Source organism: Diabrotica virgifera, chromosome 4 (assembly GCF_917563875.1).
Source record: "Diabrotica virgifera virgifera chromosome 4, PGI_DIABVI_V3a".
NCBI lineage: Eukaryota > Metazoa > Arthropoda > Insecta > Coleoptera > Chrysomelidae > Diabrotica > Diabrotica virgifera.
In genome coordinates this window covers 83,503,870-83,523,512 of record NC_065446.1, presented here as the reverse complement: position 1 = coordinate 83,523,512, position 19,643 = coordinate 83,503,870, and positions in this window count along the sequence as shown.

Here is a 19,643-nt window from a genome sequence, read left to right as displayed (position 1 = left end):
CCACATGAAAATAGGAACATTGACTTGAATGGCTTCTGTTACGGTGTTTATTAGTTGTGCACCTAATAAACAAGCACAGAGTTCTAGTTTCGGAATAGTTACAAGTTTGATTGGTGCAACTTTAGTTTTTGCACACAAGAGATTAATGTGATATTGATTTGAATCATCGATGCTTCGAAGGTAAATGCACGCAGCATATGCAGCTTTTGATGCATCACAAAAACAATGAATATCAAGTAAAGTATTCGAGACAACTTTACGAGGAATAGATATCTGATTAAAAATATTAATATTATTTTGAAATTGTAACCAAGTCTGTTGCAAATCCAAAGGGATTGGAGTGTCCCACGAAATATGAAGAGTCCATAATTGCTGAATGAGCATTTTTGCAATAATAATAGACGGGCTTAACAGACCTAGAGGGTCATATATTTGCGCAATATTCGATAGAATATGTCTTTTAGTAAATGGTTCGTGACTACGTAATTTGTTTATGTTAAAGGTAAACGAATCAGAAGAATTTAGCCACTGGACACCTAATGTTTTACAACTATCGTGATCTCCCAAATTTAATACTGAATTTGAGACATCGGATTCTTGAAAATCTGTAATTACTTGCTGATCATTTGAAATCCATTTTCTCAGAATAAAATGAGCTGATTTGAGCATATTGTAAATAGATTTGCATCTTTCTTGTAGTTCGCTTAGATCATTAGATCCTGTTAATAAATCATCAACATACATATCATTTAAAATTGTGCTAGAAGCTAATGGAAACTTGTCTAAATTGTCTTCAGCTAATGTTCTGATACATTTAATTGCTAAATAAGGTGCTGATCTAGTCCCATATGTGACAGTATTCAGTTGATAAATAGAAAATTCTTCATTATTATTTTCACGCCAAAGAATTTGTTGTAAATATTTATGTTCTGGATGTATGAGTATCTGTCTGTACATTTTAGAAATATCTGCTGATACAACATATTTATAAATTCTGAATCTTAGCAAAATGTTTAAAATATCGTTTTGCACTTTAGGACCTACATATTGAAGGTCATTAAGAGAATATCCTGATGAGCTCTGGCAGCTTCCATCAAAGACAGTTCTAAGTTTTGTAGTTACACTAGACTCTTTTAATATACCATGATGTGGTAAAAAATAGGAATGTTCTGAATTAATAGAAATTTCACTCATATGACCTAGGTTTTCATATTCATGAATAAATTCAAAATAGAGTTGTTTAAAATAGGAATTGGAGAATTTTGATTCTAATGACTTAAATCTTTTAATAGCTGTTTGCTTTGAATCACCTAATAGACTAGGAGAATATTTTAATGGTAATTTTACCACGAATTGTCCATTCTCATTACGAGATGTGTCTTGTTTAAATAAAGATTCGCAAATGAGATCGTCTTGAGACAGAAATTCATTCTTGGTTTGAACATCCTCTAGTTCCCAAAACTTTTTTAATTGATCATCCTCAGGGATGTGTACTTCAACAAAATTGCATACATATTTATCTGAATTAATTGGAACTGTACCTGTTACAACCCAACCTAAATGAGTATTGATTAGTAATGGAAGCTTTTTACCTAATGATATTTTATCTTGCAATATAAGATCCCAAAAAATGTGAGCGCCTAATAACAAGTCAATTTCTTTAGGACAATTGAATTCTGGATCTGCTAAATTAATATTGTGAGGTAATCGAATATTATTCATATCAATAGGATAAGCAGGTAATCTACTTGAAATAACGGGTACTACAAGACATGATATACTAGAATTGAAATCTGAAAATTGTGAAAATATTTTTAATGAACATTTTTTACTAATGTTAGAAGAACGCTGACTAATACCAGTAATTGAACAGTTTGTATCAGTTAATTGTAGTTTTAATTTATTGCAAAAGCGTTCGGTGATTAAATTCATTTGTGCACCGCAATCAAGTAATGCTCGGCACTTATGAAACTTACCATCTTGGTCTTTAATATTACACATAACTGTAGCTAATAAAACTTGACTCTCATTTTTTGCAAAATTTATACTTATTTGCTGTTCTACACCATCATTTCTATGATCAAAAGTACTAGGTGAACTTACTTGATGATTAGTGTCACGAATTGAAACTTCTGCATAATCTTTATGAAGCAACGTGTTATGTTTGTGAGTCTTACAAACAGGACATGGACCAAATTTACAATTTCTCTTATCATGACCACTTAATAAACAATTTTCGCATAATTTAAGTTTTCTAACTTCCCGAAACCTCTCTTCGACTGATAACGCTTTAAAGGTGGGACATTTATAAATTGAATGTTCCTTTCTACAAAAATTACATCGGTTTTTAACCGCAAAGTGCACTAGATTGTTAGATCTGTTATGATACTTATTTGAACTTGAAGACTGTGATTTAACCGTTTGAGATTCATCCAAACTTTGTAGAATGTCCGTCTTATTTTTTAAAAAATTGATAAAATGTTCTAAAGTAGGCAAATCGTTTGCAACCTTAGTTTCTTTCCATTCGCGTATAGTATTTTTCTGGAACTTGTTGATTAAGATATGTATCATAAATGAATCATATAACTTTTCTTTTGGTACGTCTATACCTTCCAAGGAAGTTAAATGTTTGGATATCTCGTCTAACATATTTCGAAAACTAGCATAATTATAATTATCTTTTTGCATCATGGTTAAATTTAGTAATGATTTAAAGTGGCTGTCTATTAAAAACTGTTTTTTATCGAACCTATCGCATAATAAATCCCAGGCTTTCTGAAATGGTTGATCTACGCTCTCTAAACCTTCAATACAACTGGCTGCGTACCCTTGCAAAGAAGCCTTCAAGAAATGAAACTTCTGCCCATCACTAAGGGATGCATTATTCGCAATGGTCGCATTGAAGCTATTTTTGAAACTAACCCAAAATTGAAACTCCCCAGACAACGTTTGCAATTTTATTCTCGGTAATAGGACATTTTGCAGGGGATCACTCACTGCTTTAAATTCACTAGATTGACCTAATTGACCGTATTGTACGTTATTACTGTTTACCGCTACCGGTCTTAAAATGGTTTTTAAATATGCTTGTGCCGCATAAAATCGATTTTCAAACTCCTCTCTTTCTGAATAGTGCTCCGGTAATTGACCCTCAGAACATTTCTTTTCTATCTCTGTTTGAACTATATCAAAATCATTTAGTAAGTTTATATGATTATCATATCTAAATTGAACATCTTGAATATCAAAGTCACCCTTGTCTTTTGTTTTAGTAATGAATTTCTCTAGCAAAGTTAACTTTTGTTTATTTGTTCCACGAAGTCTAACTAAATCTTTTAAATCGTCTACTACTAGTACTTCATTTGAGGTCGCCATCTTAGTAAATAAAATTGATAAACTCGACAAATGGGTACTTATAATTTAACTATGGATTATTATTGAAATTAAATATGAAAACACATATATAATTGTACACAAATATCGCAAACAGAAGGTAATATCATTTAACTAGATTGATATTGATAGAATTGCATAAAATCGTTTATAATTATTGTCAAATAAACCAACTAATTATAAAATGATCGGTTAAGATAAGAATGAAATATGTAAAAATGGAAGGATCTGACCTTTATTTGCAGTGGTCCTGATGAATAGCTGTCGCTTGTCGCGTACCTTGCTGTACGTACTTCTCTTTCGCTGAATTGGGCCACTGGAAATGACACTAGAACTTGGAACTATTAACTTGGTTAGCGTCTACTAGTTTTTGGCGCTAATATTGCCTCATGCCGGCTAATAGATAATAAATTCGGCTCTTTTGACCAAAATGTTTGGAATTTACTCGTTTCCTGTCGCTGATAATCGAAATAAACACTAGTGGACTGTATGATACTTGTAATTAATTGAAAGAGGTACAAATTACATAAAATACACTTCTTGGTTCGCGTATTCGTCTGTAGTCTGTTTTCTTGTCTACACTCTTAACAACATTATTAGTTTCCGAATTCTAGTTTTTAGGTGTCACTGAGGCGCGCGCGGTGTTGCCACCGTTGCCATTTTTTATAAAGGTTAAAAGTCCTAACAAGTACCTTGGTGGAACAGTACCTTGGTGGAAGGTTTTGATTTTGCTGCTTTGCCTATAATAATTGTGGCTACTTCTGTTAACATTAAGGTAAATTTGTCTGTAACAGAATTTATGTTATCTCCCATTGTTCCAAAATTAGGTAGGTAGTCTTCAATAAGTTGTTGGTAAGCTATCCAATTTGCATCTTTATTTTTCCATATTTCTGAAAAATTTATGATTGTTTTTGTGGAATTATTGTTTCTTATTTTTATATTTTCTTCCTTATTCGTGTAATTCTAGATTTAATGCGTCTGTCTTCGAGTTCGGGGTAGATTTCTGTTAGTATTGTTAATAGTCCTGGTATGTCTTTCGTGTATTCTTTTGCGATGTTTAATGTATTGGGGGAACCATGTTGTAAGGGTTTATCAACATCCAAAATTGAGATCAACACATATTCATTTAATTCTTAAATGTACTAGAAACGAAAACCAAAACATACACATTTGTTTACATTTTTACTGGGTCACCTAGTTTTGTTAGAAGCACCAGTCGACGATATTGCATAGTCAACTAATTCATATTTTCGTATGTCATGGCCACGCTGAGTCGACAATATAAACAAACTAGATGTTATAAGTTTGTTTATATAAACACGAAGGTATGGTGATTCATTTTAATTCATTCGTATTATTAAAAAAGACATTCTTAATCCAGATGCTCTAGCCTAGCAGATGGTTTTACCGCGAGCACATCAACTATTTACTGTGGTCTTTATAGTTGGTAATAAATAAGCAGTTATACATTTTGTTTAATTCAGCAACCCCTATTGGTAGGGGGTAACTACCCCCAACTACCCTAAGATGTTTCCCGAGGGTGCATACCCGCATATGGCGATCCTGCCAGGATTTCCCGAAGGGGATGGATGTAAGGGTTTATCAACATCCAAAATTGAGATCAACACATATTCATTTAATTCTTAAATGTACTAGAAACGAAAATGTAAACAAATGTGTATGTTTTGGTTTTCGTTTCTAGTACATTTAAGAATTAAATGAATATGTGTTGATCTCAATTTTGGATGTTGATAAACCCTTACAATGTGCATCATCCAGAAAACTGACTACCTCTGCATAGTTTAATTCAAACTGGGTTTGGGCTTCATCAATAAATTCCTTTGCAGGTTGGAGAAGTGATTCGGAAGAAACTGTTTCTCCAGTTTTTGTATCAGATTTAGTGACTCTTAGCTTTTTTGTTGATCTTGCTTTAGGTTTTGTAAAATCTATTTCTGTGTTTTCTAGAGGTGATGTACTAACTGGAGTCGATATTTCAGAATGAGAACGGTATAGTAATTTCTGTAGGGAGTCCTTGGGAATCCATTGCTTCGCCAGTGTTTTCTATTTCATTCTGAACAAAGTGTTTTTTTGTTTTCAGCTGTTACATTAAAGGAAGGGATAGAGTCTTGGTCAGTTTGGGATGTAGGTATGGACGGGTTTGGCTGGATTGCCGTATTACCAGTCGGCGGTCTATCAGTATGAGATCATGGATTTCTTTAACATTATCCTTAATGGTAGCCGTTTTCGGGAGTGACTTATCAAAAACCGACGTACCACCACGTTGAAACTCGTTAGACCAATTTTTGACAGTTTCCATCAAAGGAGAAGAGTCACCGTTTACAGCATTCAAGATATTTTTGATTTCGCTGCGGGATTTTTGCACCAATGCGGAAAAATTTACTTTCCCGCACTGGTACGGGAAAGTGCAACTCTCAGAACCAAAATGCGTGCGGGAAAGTGGCTGTTTTAGCACGGCCGTAGAAAAAGAAACGTTAAACGGATAGACAAAAGTACCTATCTTACAACGTGTTTTTTATATTCTTATTGTATTCGAAGCTGTATAATTCAATTCTAACCTTGTTTACGAAAAACTAAGAAAATTGTTTCTTTCTCTTGTAGATTTCAGAAAAGACTAGAAAATAAATAAAAACGAAATCCGAGATAGACTTATCTGTAACAGCCGAAAAAGATTCTCTCAAATTTATCTCGATTTAAAACTTGAAACGGTTCGGGTTCAAGATAAACAATTAAGAAAACTATTTTCAAGCAAATTTGGAAAAATACTTAAAGTAGGTAAAATTAGAAACAGAATCCTGAAGTTTTTTAATAAAATTGGATTAAAACTCTTTTACTTCAATAATGAGAATAGTTTGTTCTGTCAAGTTTTTGTTTTGAAAAGCTTGGTCGTTAGTTAGATAAAATCAAAGTCTTGAATTTCAAATAAATTGGAGACTGAATAATACTTTAATTATTTTAAATTAGTTTATTACTAAAATAACTAATTCAGATAAATAACTCAGAAGATAACAAAACCTTTTGTACTGGGCTCGTTCAATTGAAACGTATCTTTTATCCAGAAAATAAATTATCGGTAAACGTATCTGCAAAATTACTACCTACTATATTTAAGGGACATATTTCATTGTTTCCCCAACTGATGCATATCATGTTTTAAAAAATTTTGTAGGTGTAGGTCAAAGAATTCTTTAACACTTTAACGCCATTTTGTATTTGTTCGTCCATATGAAAACGATAAGTTTTAACGCCATTTTCAGTGGCCCAAAGATGTAAAAATCGTAGAGCGATAAATTTACACTATAGAGGGAATACTCCAATATCCTCTATTTAATTCTTTGTAGATTTTTCACGTCTTCGACCACATAAAGCAGAGCATTGTCATGTATAAGAATGACAAGTTTTTAGGGCGTTTTTGGACGGAATGTTAACAACAAACGCCATTTTGAAGTCACTATCCGCTGTGAGCTCGTAAGTAGAGGAGATATTTAAAAGTTCGTGAGCGCCAGTAGTGACAAATCGGTGAACTTCGGTTGGAAATTGAACAAATTTCAAAGTGATTAATTTAAAACATTGGTAATTAATTAATTAATTGAAATTAAAAGCATTAATAGGAAAAAATATTAAATGGCCACAGCCGCGGCATATATTTTTACCTTAGATAAACTTACGTTTTAAATACTGAAATCTGGTTTTTCAACATTTTATAATAAAATAGTCTATTAATCTAAGCGTCATCTACACGATAATTGTGAAATTATCGGAAGTAGGAAAAAAGGAAACTGACAGTCGCAGTCAAAATGATCATCAATATCTTAAAAAAATACACTCCTGGTCAAAAAAATCCGGACACCTAAAAAATGGGTCATTTTTAATGTCTCGAATTTCCTAAACGTATTGTCCGATTCAAGTGATTTTCTAAAAATATTATAGCCTTATTCTTCAACAATGTTGCTGTAATAATATTGTTGCTAGACAGGTAAGTTGTCATTGTATACCGGGTGTACCAATCAAACTGTGTTTTTCTCTTAAAGTGCACCACACCCTGTGGAATATTCTAGGATTTATAAAATACTGAAATTAAAACTGAACTATAGCCTCAGGTTTTCTTAACGTTCTACTTTTTACTCATTCGCTTATGTTGGATATGGAGTGTTGAAATTTATCTTACAAACTGACGATTTATGTATTACTCTAAAACCGGTTTAGATATGCAAATGAAATTTGGTCGGTTTTAAGAGTGAGTTATTTCGCATTTTTGACATAAAACGTAGAATTCTATATTCATCATTGGGGCGCATACAGGTCGCCACTTAAATATGTCAAATTAAAAATCATTTTTTAATTCCTCGTTTAAGTTAATACTAAAAAATCTTTCAATCTTTTTGTTCGTATGAGGCGCTGCTTTTTTGCAAAAAAATAAAACATCTTAACGTTTACAAAGTACATATTTGAAATGAAATAAGTTTCTATGCATATGGAAACTACCTCGAATACTTTGTAATCATTAAGAAGTTTTATTTTTTTTGCATAAAAACGGCACTCATATGAAAAAAATTACAAGAAAAATGTTTTGTTGTTAACTCAACGAGAGATTCAGAAATGACTTGTAATTTGAAATATCTCAGTGGCTTAGTAATTTTTTCTTACAAAAAATTAAGATTGATTTAAGATTGATTTAATTAAGATGACCCGTTTGGGTGATATTACCCGTATGCTGAATATCAAATATCAATGGTGAATATCAAATTCTTAATTGTATGTCAAAAAATACGCAACAACTACCTCTTAAAACCCACCAAATTTCATTTGCATATCTCAACCGGTTTTAGAGTAATACATAAATCGTCAGTTTGCAAGAAAAAAATGTTGACACCCCGTCTCTCTGAAACGAATAATTTGCGAACATATGTTTATAAAGCAAACTGCCATTATATTTTCATGCAGAAAAAGTTTGTCATATTTATTTAAAAAATACCCTGTATTGATAAAAACATGGATAGTTGTTAAAGTACCTAACTTTTTTATTATCCAACATAAGCGAGTAGATCAAAAAACAGAATGAAAAGAAAAACTGAGGCTATAGTTGTAGTAGCGATTATCATTGAGGTTGGATGTTGATAGAATAATAAGCCAACTGATCAATAAAGTTCATAATTCTCTTTGCTTGCTTTTATTTCCATGCGAAGTCAATTTCTCTAATTACATTTTTCCATAAGTTTCTATTTTGTGTCATACCAATATTAATCTCCTTTACCAATATTTCCTGCGTAAGCGTATTTGGTACTTACCTATACCAATAAAAAAATATTCTCGACATTATAGGATTATATTAGTTATAGGAATTATAGCAAATTTAATCAAGAAAAATTTTAACATGATTTAAAAAATTTTCCTTGGTTTTTATTTTTGCAGTCTACAGATATCAATGCAAAAATTGAACTTTTAAATACTTTTTTTCTGCAGTGCATTGACTACCATGCCCCAATAAAAACAGCACGAATAACAAAAAATAAATCACCGTGGTTAACTGAAGGAATTAAAGATTTAACGAAATGGAGGGATCGCGCTTACAGATTATACAAAGCATTTAAAATAGCAACCACAGATCAAATAGCAAAACCGATATCGGAGATAAATCTAATTCTAGCGGAATTGATCAAATTAATATTAATTTAATAAAAAAATTTTACCCCTTTATACTACCGTATATAACTCACTTATTCAATATAATATGTATTGAATGCAATTATTTTCCTTCTAGCTGGAAATGTGGCCTAGTAAAACCGTTGCCTAAAATTCAAAATCCTATGGAGTATTCTGATCTACGTCCTATAACAACGATGCTACCAGTGCTTTCGAAAAATTTTGAAAACATTCTATATGAACAAATATTTACTTACTTTGTAAACAACTCAGTTATAAATCAGAAACAGTCAGGCTTTCGTCCCTCCCACAGTACTATATCAGCATTAGCTCAGGTTACAGACGACATTTTTCGAAATTGGGATGAAGGTGAAATTGTTGCAATGGATTTTTCCAAAGCATTTGACAAAATAAATATGTCATAAATTATTGCTTTTGTCCAAATTTAAGTTTTATGAGTTTGATGAAACTGCACTATTGCTAATAAAATCTTAACTTTGTGACCGTCGTCAAATAGTTAAAAATAATTAATGTTGTTCAAATTCTTGTTTCGTTCCTACCGGAGTGCCTCAGGGATCTATATTGGGACCTTTATTCTTTTTAATATACACTACTGACATTTGAAGCCAGATTTCGACAGACTTTCATGCATACGCTGATGATATCAGGCTTTATATTCCACTTTCAAAAAATAACATGCGCGAATGTGTTCAAAACTTGCAGTTGTGTGTAGAAGAAGTTTATATGTCGGTTAAACACAACTTAACTTTAAATCAAAAAAAAATGTGTAACTCTGTATTCTTTGGAACGGTCAGCATTAAACAACGTTACGTTTTCTATTAATAATGAAAAACTAGAAATTAAATTGGAAGCAAACTATCTTGAACTTAATTTGGACTCTAAAATGACTTTTCAACCACAAGTAAATCAAGTTATAATGAAATGCTTTTCAAACTTAAAACTGCTTTAATCCAATAGAAAAATGTTAAACTTTAAAATGAGAAAAAACACTCTGTGAATCCTTAGTGTTATCGCATCTTTCTTATTGTAATTTTATCCTTGTCTAACAGTTAATAATGTCAAACTATTACTGAAAATACAAAATTTTTGCTGCAGATTGGTGCATGGTATTCGAAAATATGATAGAATATCCCATAAAATAAAAGAACTTAATTGGCTTAATATTACTAACCAATAGAAGCTGCAAAATTTGGTGTTTACTTTAAAAGTAATCCAGACAAGTAAACCAAGATACATAAAAGATAAAATTATAGAGAACAGCTTCATACATTTCCACGCACCATCCGCTTTCCTGAAACACTTGCCCTTCCTCGGTTTAGAACATCCATGTTCAAAAAATCTTTCACCTATACAACAATTAATGCCTATTACAATTAATTGTCTACCACAAAAATTTAAAAATAGGTATTAAAAACTCCAAAAAGTATAAAACCGAAGTGAAAATTTTCTTAATAAACTCACAATAATTACGTTTAATAAAACAATCTGCTGCATCCATTCAGTAATCTGTAATTTTAGTCCATATAATAAGTTGCTGTCCTTTGTTCTTTCCTTCTCTCTTGCCCATATTTTTTATTTTTTTTGCCAGTAATTTTCTTTTCTTTTCTTCTTTATGCCTCTTTTTTTTGCTCAAATTTTTTATAAAAAGGTTTTTTTTTCTTATTTGTCTAAATTTATTCTATATATTTTTATATTTTAGTGCCATTTAATTGAATCACTTGTGTAATTTAATTCAGCATCAAATTAGTGAGTTAATTGTAAGAATAGTCTAGGCTAAACTTCGCTCATTATTTTGTATGTATTATTGTGGATCAATCTATCAATCAAAGATAGAATAAAAATTTTATTTTTTTATATAACGCGGGCACATAAATTTGATACATAAATTGTATATTAATTTGTAAATATTTATTAGAACTTAGCTTTCAACGCAAAATGGTTTCTCCTTAATTAATTTTTCCAAGAAGAATTAAAAACATTTTTGTAAATAAAAAGTGAAGTGAAAGTTATTTATGGTTATAATTTTAAACCGATTGTTTATTACGGAAAAGGTAAAACCACAGGTAGATGTAATTATTAGTTTTTAGAAAAATAGAGGTAAAAAGAATTGGAATTTTAAATATGTTTTTTGAATGACAGGAATATTTAGATAATTCTCGAAAAGTCATTAGTTTTGAGTAGAAGTATTGTTTGAAAGAATGACTGGGTTTTTCGATTGAAACAGGGAGGTGGAGAGAGAAATGTTTCTGATTGGCTTGGAAATTTGGAATGGGGAAAGTTTTATTTGAATGTTGAGATAGTTTTGGAAAGAGGAATTCATTGTGTTACCGGTATCCGAAAGGGGCAGTCAAAAGTTTTCGTGGGTAGTTTAGCAGCAAGTACTAGTGTTTTGTTTTGATAGTGGGAGTAGCCGAAAAGTGGTACGAGAGACAAATCAAATCGAGAAGAAATACCTCTTTGATTATGTACAGTCCAAGAGAGTAAGTTACAAGAATTATCATTATAAAAATTATTTGTGACACCAAGAAAAAAAGATACTTGGGTCTCAGGAGATTATTGTTGAGAGAAAGAAAGGAGAGAGTTTTGGAGTTTATTGAACGAGTACTGGCAAAAAAGAGGCCTGGCTTGTGTTTTGGAGAAATAGTTGCTGGTATCCTGCTGGATTGTTTGCTGAGAACGGAGAGGGCTTTGATTGGTAGCCTAACATAATCAACAAGGAGGAGCTGTTTGGGTCAAGAGGAGACATCATTGTGTGTGAATCAAAAAGGTCGGTAAATAACCTATGTGATATTTTTTTAATCAGAAGTTGAATTTTTTACGTAAAATCATATGCATTTTAAGATTCCAACATTTCAAAAATTTAATAGGAAGTATAAGTAATTTGCGAATACCAAATTTGTTTGTTTAGCTTGTTTTGTTAATAGTATCAAGAACAAAGCGATAAATATTTGTTTGAATTAGATTAATTTATATGGTAAAAGTTTCTTTTGGACAGTTATACCCACAGGATTTAATTAATAAATTTACAGACCATTGCTTTTGATAATAAAGGTATTTGTATGTGTTTATTTAGGATTTTCTATTTATTTCCTTTTCCTATTTTATCCCGATAAGGATCAACTAAGAGATACTGAAACCACGAGAGAAGATAAGTATAACATAAGATAATTTAGAAATTTTTTTATATTATAAAAAGGCACCCTGAGATTCTTTCTTGATTTTTATGTATGATTTGCGTTAATTAAATAATTGATCAAGTAAATAATAATTAATATAAAAGTAATAGAAAGCAGATCATAACAGTATATTATTTTTGTTTATAATAAAGACCTTTATTATTATTATTAATATTATTATTTAACGCTTAAGGCCACGCCTAGGGTGGCCAGGGTGGTTATTCTACTCATTCATCTAAGCATTCCAATTTCCACCAAATGCATTCGTTGTTTCTCTTTTTGAAGTTATACTTCTTTACGCGCGATATGAGGGTGAATTTTAATAGGATTAAAACCTTTGATCTCGGCGCAGTCGCATTACAACTTTGTTCTGATTGGATGTTCAAATGACATGACAAAAATTATCCAATATAGCAGCTGTGGCACAGCTGTGGGACTGTGGTTTGGTTATGTATGGTTGTTGCGTTTTAAAATTTGTAGGAAGAGAAACAACAAACAAAAAGTTAGTTAATGGTTATACTGCCTTTTTAAATAGTTTTCATATTATATTTTTGGACTTATTAACATAGAAGTGATGATTGTTGCATGCCAATGTGAAAGCCCATCAAACTGTGACTAGTATGAGTGCCGCAAAATTACTGATAAAAAACTTATTAGCTCGAAGGCGTAGAGAACTGTGGATAACAGCAATCAACCGGGACGATCTACGATCTCGCTTATTCAAAGCTAAAGAATCTTACACTGGTAAGTGTTTTAAAAATGGTTGATCAAATTTTGTTATGATATTTGAACATAGCCACTTTGCACGATGCAAGTGATTTCGAAATTTATTAGTCGTTATACGGGCTCTGATTGGGTGTAAAAATGATCTGTCAATAATAAATAATTGTTCAATATGAAGGTAAACAAATGTATAATATATTAGTTTTATTGTTGTGAGGACAGAAACAAAAAAGTTTATAATTGTAGTGATTTTTAAATAGTTTTTAAAGCAACAGGTACGTAATAATTGTAAATGTATCATAGGTACCTACCTATTTGAACCTACCAAAATACATACATAGTATGTAATACTTTTATTTACATAATTTGATTACCATCAAAATTTCTATCAATATTCACCTAATATATTGTTTTCTTACTCTATGTTTTGTTGTATTTTTTCAATTCAAAATAATTTCAATTCAAAATCAAAATAATTTGATTTACATAATTCAAAAATGTCAAAAGTTTAATCCGTTTAGTTAGTCGATCTTCGCACATAATGACACACTGTCTCCGTGGCGAAGCGTTTAATGCGAGTGAACCCCAATACAACGCCAATACCAGCCGCGCTGGTAAGTTGGTTCGAATCCCAATAGAAACTTTTATTTTTTTATTTTTTTTATACATTTTATGATTGTAAGTATATTTATTATATAATTTTATTTTCAGAAAATACGTATTTAGTTAACAAATTTTCCGACAATTAATGTTCAGAAATCATTTGTGGCATTTTTAATGTGTTTCCGTGTGTTTTATTTTTTTATTATTTTAATTTTTGGCACTGTTTAAATAAAAATGTTTGAGAAGTAGTAAGTATAAATTAGTTTAATATTTAAATAAAATATAAATAAAAAGTATATTAATTTCGTTTATAATCATATAATCATATAATAGAAGTATAACTTCTTACGTGCGTACAAAGTACACACACATTCTTTTTTTCACTAACATTCAGTTTCGTATATCATAGCTGGTGTTATAGAAGTTCACTGGGATTTTTCAGTCACACCACTCACTTCGTTCTACTTTGTCCTTCCAATCCTAATTCTACTACCTAATTTATTTGTAATACAAACTCTAGGTACTTAAGCTTATGTATTACTTCCAACAATCATTTTACTTTCCAAAGATACCATTTTATTTGTAATAAGTCCTAAGTGATAGAGCATTTTTGTCATATTTTTCAATCTAGCATAGATTTTTAATCTAGCTAAAGCATTTTTGTCATATTTTGATCTTTTCATTAGCACGTTTTTTATAACATTATTCAATTATGTTTTGAAATTACACGTGGGTTGAAGCAGGGATGCGTATTGTCGACAATAATTATTTTTAATGCCTACTCGAAAGTGATCCTAAAAAGATCCTCTTAAGGATGAAACAGCTGGAATAAAGGTAAATGAAGTTCCTATTAACAACATTAGATATGCGGCTGACACTGTAATCTTAGCCGAAAATATTGAAGACCCTCAGAGACTGGTGAAAAGGATATCGGTGTATAGCCAAGAATACACTCTAACAATGAACATCAAGAAGACAAAATTTATGAGAATATCTAAAACTCAAAAAAAATAACGAGAATCTTCTCATAAACAGAGCCATTGTGGAACGAGTAGACCAATGTGCATATTTTGAAAAAATGATCCACAACTCCACAAGTGATTACTTCCAGGAAATTAAAATTAGAATAGAAAAGGCAAGAGCAAATTTGAACAAAATGAAAAGAGTTCTCTGTAGAAGTGATTTGAAGTTGGAGCTAAGGGTTAAGTTGGATACGTGCTACGTTTTCTCTACTCTGTTTTACGGAATGGAAGCTTGGACCTTGAACGCGGCATCAATGAAAAAACTGGAATCATTCGAGATGTGGGTATATAGAAGAATTCTGAAAATATCATGCACAGAACACGTTACAAACAAAGAGGTTATGAGAACGATGAATAAATAAATGGAAGTCCTTAATGCAATCAAGACAAAATAATTGGAAGATCTCGGACATATCACACAGTGAAGAGAGATACAACAATATCAAATGAAATTTTCAGAGCAGCCGTCTCTAAAACCCGAATAGCTATGATGATTGCCGACATCCGTTACGGAGATGCCACCCAAGAACATTTTTTTATTGTTGTTTACTCATGCATTGTAAGCAAATAAATAATTTATAATCTCTCTGATCTGTATAGGTCGTGAACCTCAACTTTTAAACGATCTATAATGATAATAGTAATAATCTTCGGAGTATTTTATATAAATCTGAAAAAATAATCATTTTGTTGTATGTATTTATCATCTCTTTTTTCTTCCGTATATATATATATATATATATATATATATATATATATATATATATATATATATATATATATGCTATCCGGTTTTTTTGCGTAAAAACAACTTTATCATGTAAAGTAGCTGAATGATTTAAGTTGGGACATATTAAACGTTTCCGTTTTTTTTTTATTTGGAAATAGTTTTCGGTCTGCTTGGTCCAAAATTAATCACAGTGTCTGACGTGATGTGCGTGAAGTTATTTCTTTGGAATGTTTCGTGAGAGAAAAAGTTATATAACATAAAATATATCACATTTTTATTTCCTTCATTGTGACTGGAATAAAATATAGTACGGGGTACTTTTGATATTAGTCCAAGTCAACAAGCTTAAAATGGGACAATTTGAGAATTGATAGATTTGCTTGAAAATTTGAGAATAAGTAGAGGATAGTCCAAGGATCAAAATCTATATGATGCCGAAAGGCGCTTTTACCATGGGGGTAGTTGCCACCCATCTCGGGGGTGGAAATTTTTTATTATATTTTGACCGCAAAGTTGGTAAAAACATTCATTCTAAGCAGAAAACGTTTTCTACATTTTTTTGGTCAAATTAATAGTTTTCGATTTATTCGCTATCGAAAGTGTTAGTTTTATATCGAAAAAATCAATGTTTTTAATTAGTTTTCTGCTAATAACTCCAAAAGATTTTATTTTATCAAAACAACTTTACTTAACAAAAATGTTGAAAAAATAAACAAAACCGTTTTTTTTTTAGTTTTCTTTAAGACCAATAGTAATCGAGCTATACTTTATTATATGTTAGCTCTTCCTCGTCAAATGCTAAATATTGTAGTTTCAAAGTCAAAAGACGGGAAAACGATGTATTTTCGAGGATAACTTGTTCAAACTAATTTAAATTATTTAAAATTATCTACCTCCAGAAATAAAAAAAGTCTCTAGCTCAAAAATTAAGTGACTTTAATGAAAAGAATGTCAGTTCCTACATTTTTCAGCGAAAAAGTCATCGGAAGCAACCCTCTAATCACCACCCTAATTAAAAATAGTCATTGACCTTATTTGTTCTTCTTTATTTGTGTATTTTTAATAGGTTCTAAACGTTTGGCCCGTTTAGGATGATTAGTTTTTAAAAAAGTGGAGTTAAAAGCGAATAACGAATTTTTGTAGTTTGAGAAAAAATGCCATTTCCTTCAGAATATAAAAATTAGCATCAGAGATATGAAACAATGTTTAAATATGGAATTTTAGGTTATTTAATTCGCAAGAACCTGGTTTGCGAAAATTTTTCCTACGGCAGAAATTGAGTGAGCTATTGACAATTAAAACTTGTAATAACATGCAAATACCACCTTTACCAACCCTTTCAAAGTCACCTCTTTTTGCAACTGAGAATTTTAAGAAGATTTAATATTCACAGGCTTATAGATCTTTTAATAACCTACAGGACTGTCAAACTAACGTCAGAACGTGTATGTATCGATCTGTAAATTGGTGCCGTAATTTGTAATTATTACTGTAAATACTAGTTATTAAAACTATTTTTCGCTCAAACAGTGACTAATAACAATTGTGTTAAGTGTTGATTATCAAGAACAAGCTGTAGCTTCAGTCAGTAAGACCTTTTTTACGTAATAATCTTCCAACTTAAACACTTTCAGTTTGAAACTGTCAATAGTTTTCCACGGTTGCTCTCTGGCCCCAAACGGTTAGGCAACCAGTATTGCAGTGATGTATTCCAAGTTGTCGCTTATTTCCAGACAACCAAAGCGTTAATATAAACAAATTCGAGTTACTTTTGACTACATGAGTAACAATTTAAATCAATGTTACCCCACTGTTAGCAACACCATGTCTATACCAAATTCTTCAAGTAATCTTACTAGTTCATATGCAACCGCTACAATGACTAAAGCACGTCCTAGGTATCCGAAGAAGACCGAAGCTATTTTAATTCATGCAGAACCAAATTTAGTACCACTAGACTATGTCAAGGCCACAGATAATATTGTTAATCCGAAAAACATCTGCTTCGTCTCAAGAATTTCCAATAATAGAATCTGTATCTACCTAACAAATTCTGAACTTGTTGATCAAATTATTACTGAACATCCTACAATTAAAATAAATACAGTTGAACTACCAGTACGGAGATTAGTAACCCCAGCTAAAAGGCTTATAATCTTCAACGCTTGTCCATCAATTCCACACGACATCATAGAGAAACATCTCAAGGATCTTGGTCTACAACTCGCGTCACCAGTGTCATATTTAAAAGCTGGAATCCCCGGTGATGTATTTACCCATATTATGAGTTTCAGAAGACAAGTATATGTCACTCCATCCACAGAAAACTTTGAGCTCCAAACTTCAATAATAATCCCTTTTGACAACAACTCTCACAGAATATTCCTCTCTACGGATAAAATGGTATGTTTTCTATGCAAACAACAAAATCACACAGCAAATAATTGTCAAAATCCTCCTAGAAATCCCTCCCTAAATGAACAATCGTTTCCTACTGAACCCATCCCCACTTCCCAAATATCAAATAATGACACACTATCAAACCCAACAAATAATATAGATCTTAGTCAACAAATAAATACAGTCGATGTTCCCATTACTTCCATAACCTCAAATAATGATTTTATTCCCCCATCCACCAGTCAGAAACGAAGTCGTTCGGACATCAGTGATATAAGCTCTTTAGAAACACAAACTTCTAAAAATACACCCACTAAAATCAATGAAATGCCCTCACCAGATGTAATTGTTCCCACTAAGCATAAAGCCAAAAGATCTCAGAAAGACTCTCCCGATAAGTCTAAATTAACTAATTCCACAATTCACACTATCCAAAATTTTTTCAAGAAAATCCAGACTCATTTTCCCTTCTTGTTGAAAATTTTCTGGCCTTCCTAGAAAATACATTCGGCAGTGATAACCCATTGCACGAAGCACAGGAGTTCACTCAAAATGTCCAGGCACTCCTTGACGATATGAGAAAAATATACCCCACACTTGAAGACAGAACAGCGAAAAATAGATTCACAAGAGTCTCTAAGAAAATTAAAAAACAGTTAAATATAGACAACACAGAAACGGAAAGTACAGCATCTCAATCAACCAATAATGATAACGATTATCTCTCAGACTCTTCCTTAACTACCTAAAGCCATTATTTTCACGCTAGTTCAGTGGAATTGCGATGGGTTTTACCCTCGCTTAGAACGCATACAACAGTTAATCAACAATACAGAAGCCGATATCATTTGCTTTCAAGAAACTAATTTTAAACACTCTCATAAACGAGAGCTTAAAAACTTTGAAGGTTACCATTTTCTTCGAACAACATTTACTAGAGCAAGTGGAGGAACCTCTATTTTCGTGTCTAACGATTAATTTTCTTTACATCATATCCTAACCACTAATTTGGAGGCTATAGCAGTAACCATCTGGTGTCCAGATAAAATAACTATATGCAGTATTTATATTCCACCTAACTATAACCTCTCTGAAACCGAGTTAGATGATTTAGTCCACCAACTACCTAGCCCATTTATACTAGTCGGAGACTTTAACGCCCATAATACTATGTGGGGCTCCAAGAAAACTTTCGGAAGAGGAAAAATCATAGAAACCGTATTGAGTTGCAATAATGCTTGTTTGATGAACAGTGGAGCTAACACATATTTTAATATCGCATCAGGAAGTTACTCCTCTATTGACTTAAGTATATGTGATCTCAAGTTAGCTGATTCACTCTCATGGTATACGTTAGACAGCCTATACGATAGTAATCATTTCCCGATAGTCATAACAAATAGTCATAAAAAATATTGCCCCGTCACTAAGTGGAATATTGCTAAAGCAGACTGGAATCATTTCAAAAGTAGTGCCGAAAACTTACTATCCTTAGTACAAGGGTCTGAAGATATAGACGAGAAAATAACTCTTTTTAATAATTGCATTATCATGTAGATGAAATAGAGAATGTGGAAAAATCCCCTTACGAACAATTCACACATCCACCATTTCGGGCTGGGAAAAATTTTTTGAATAGAATCAAAGATCTAAACACCAGTTCTTAGAAATGTGTTTCGCCCTCTTCAACCTCTCTGGGCTCATCGGTAAAGATAAGAGGTTGAATATCTTTAGACACATTCCAATCAAAAAACAACATTCGAGACCTAGACATAGAAGGTTAATCTACGGCAAATCCGACAATGACAGTCTCAAGTTTTAATTGCCTAATTACTTAAAGTAAGTAAAATATATGTTTAAAAACATAAGATGTAGATCTTTGAAACACACTCAGTGAACAAAAGATCCAAGGTT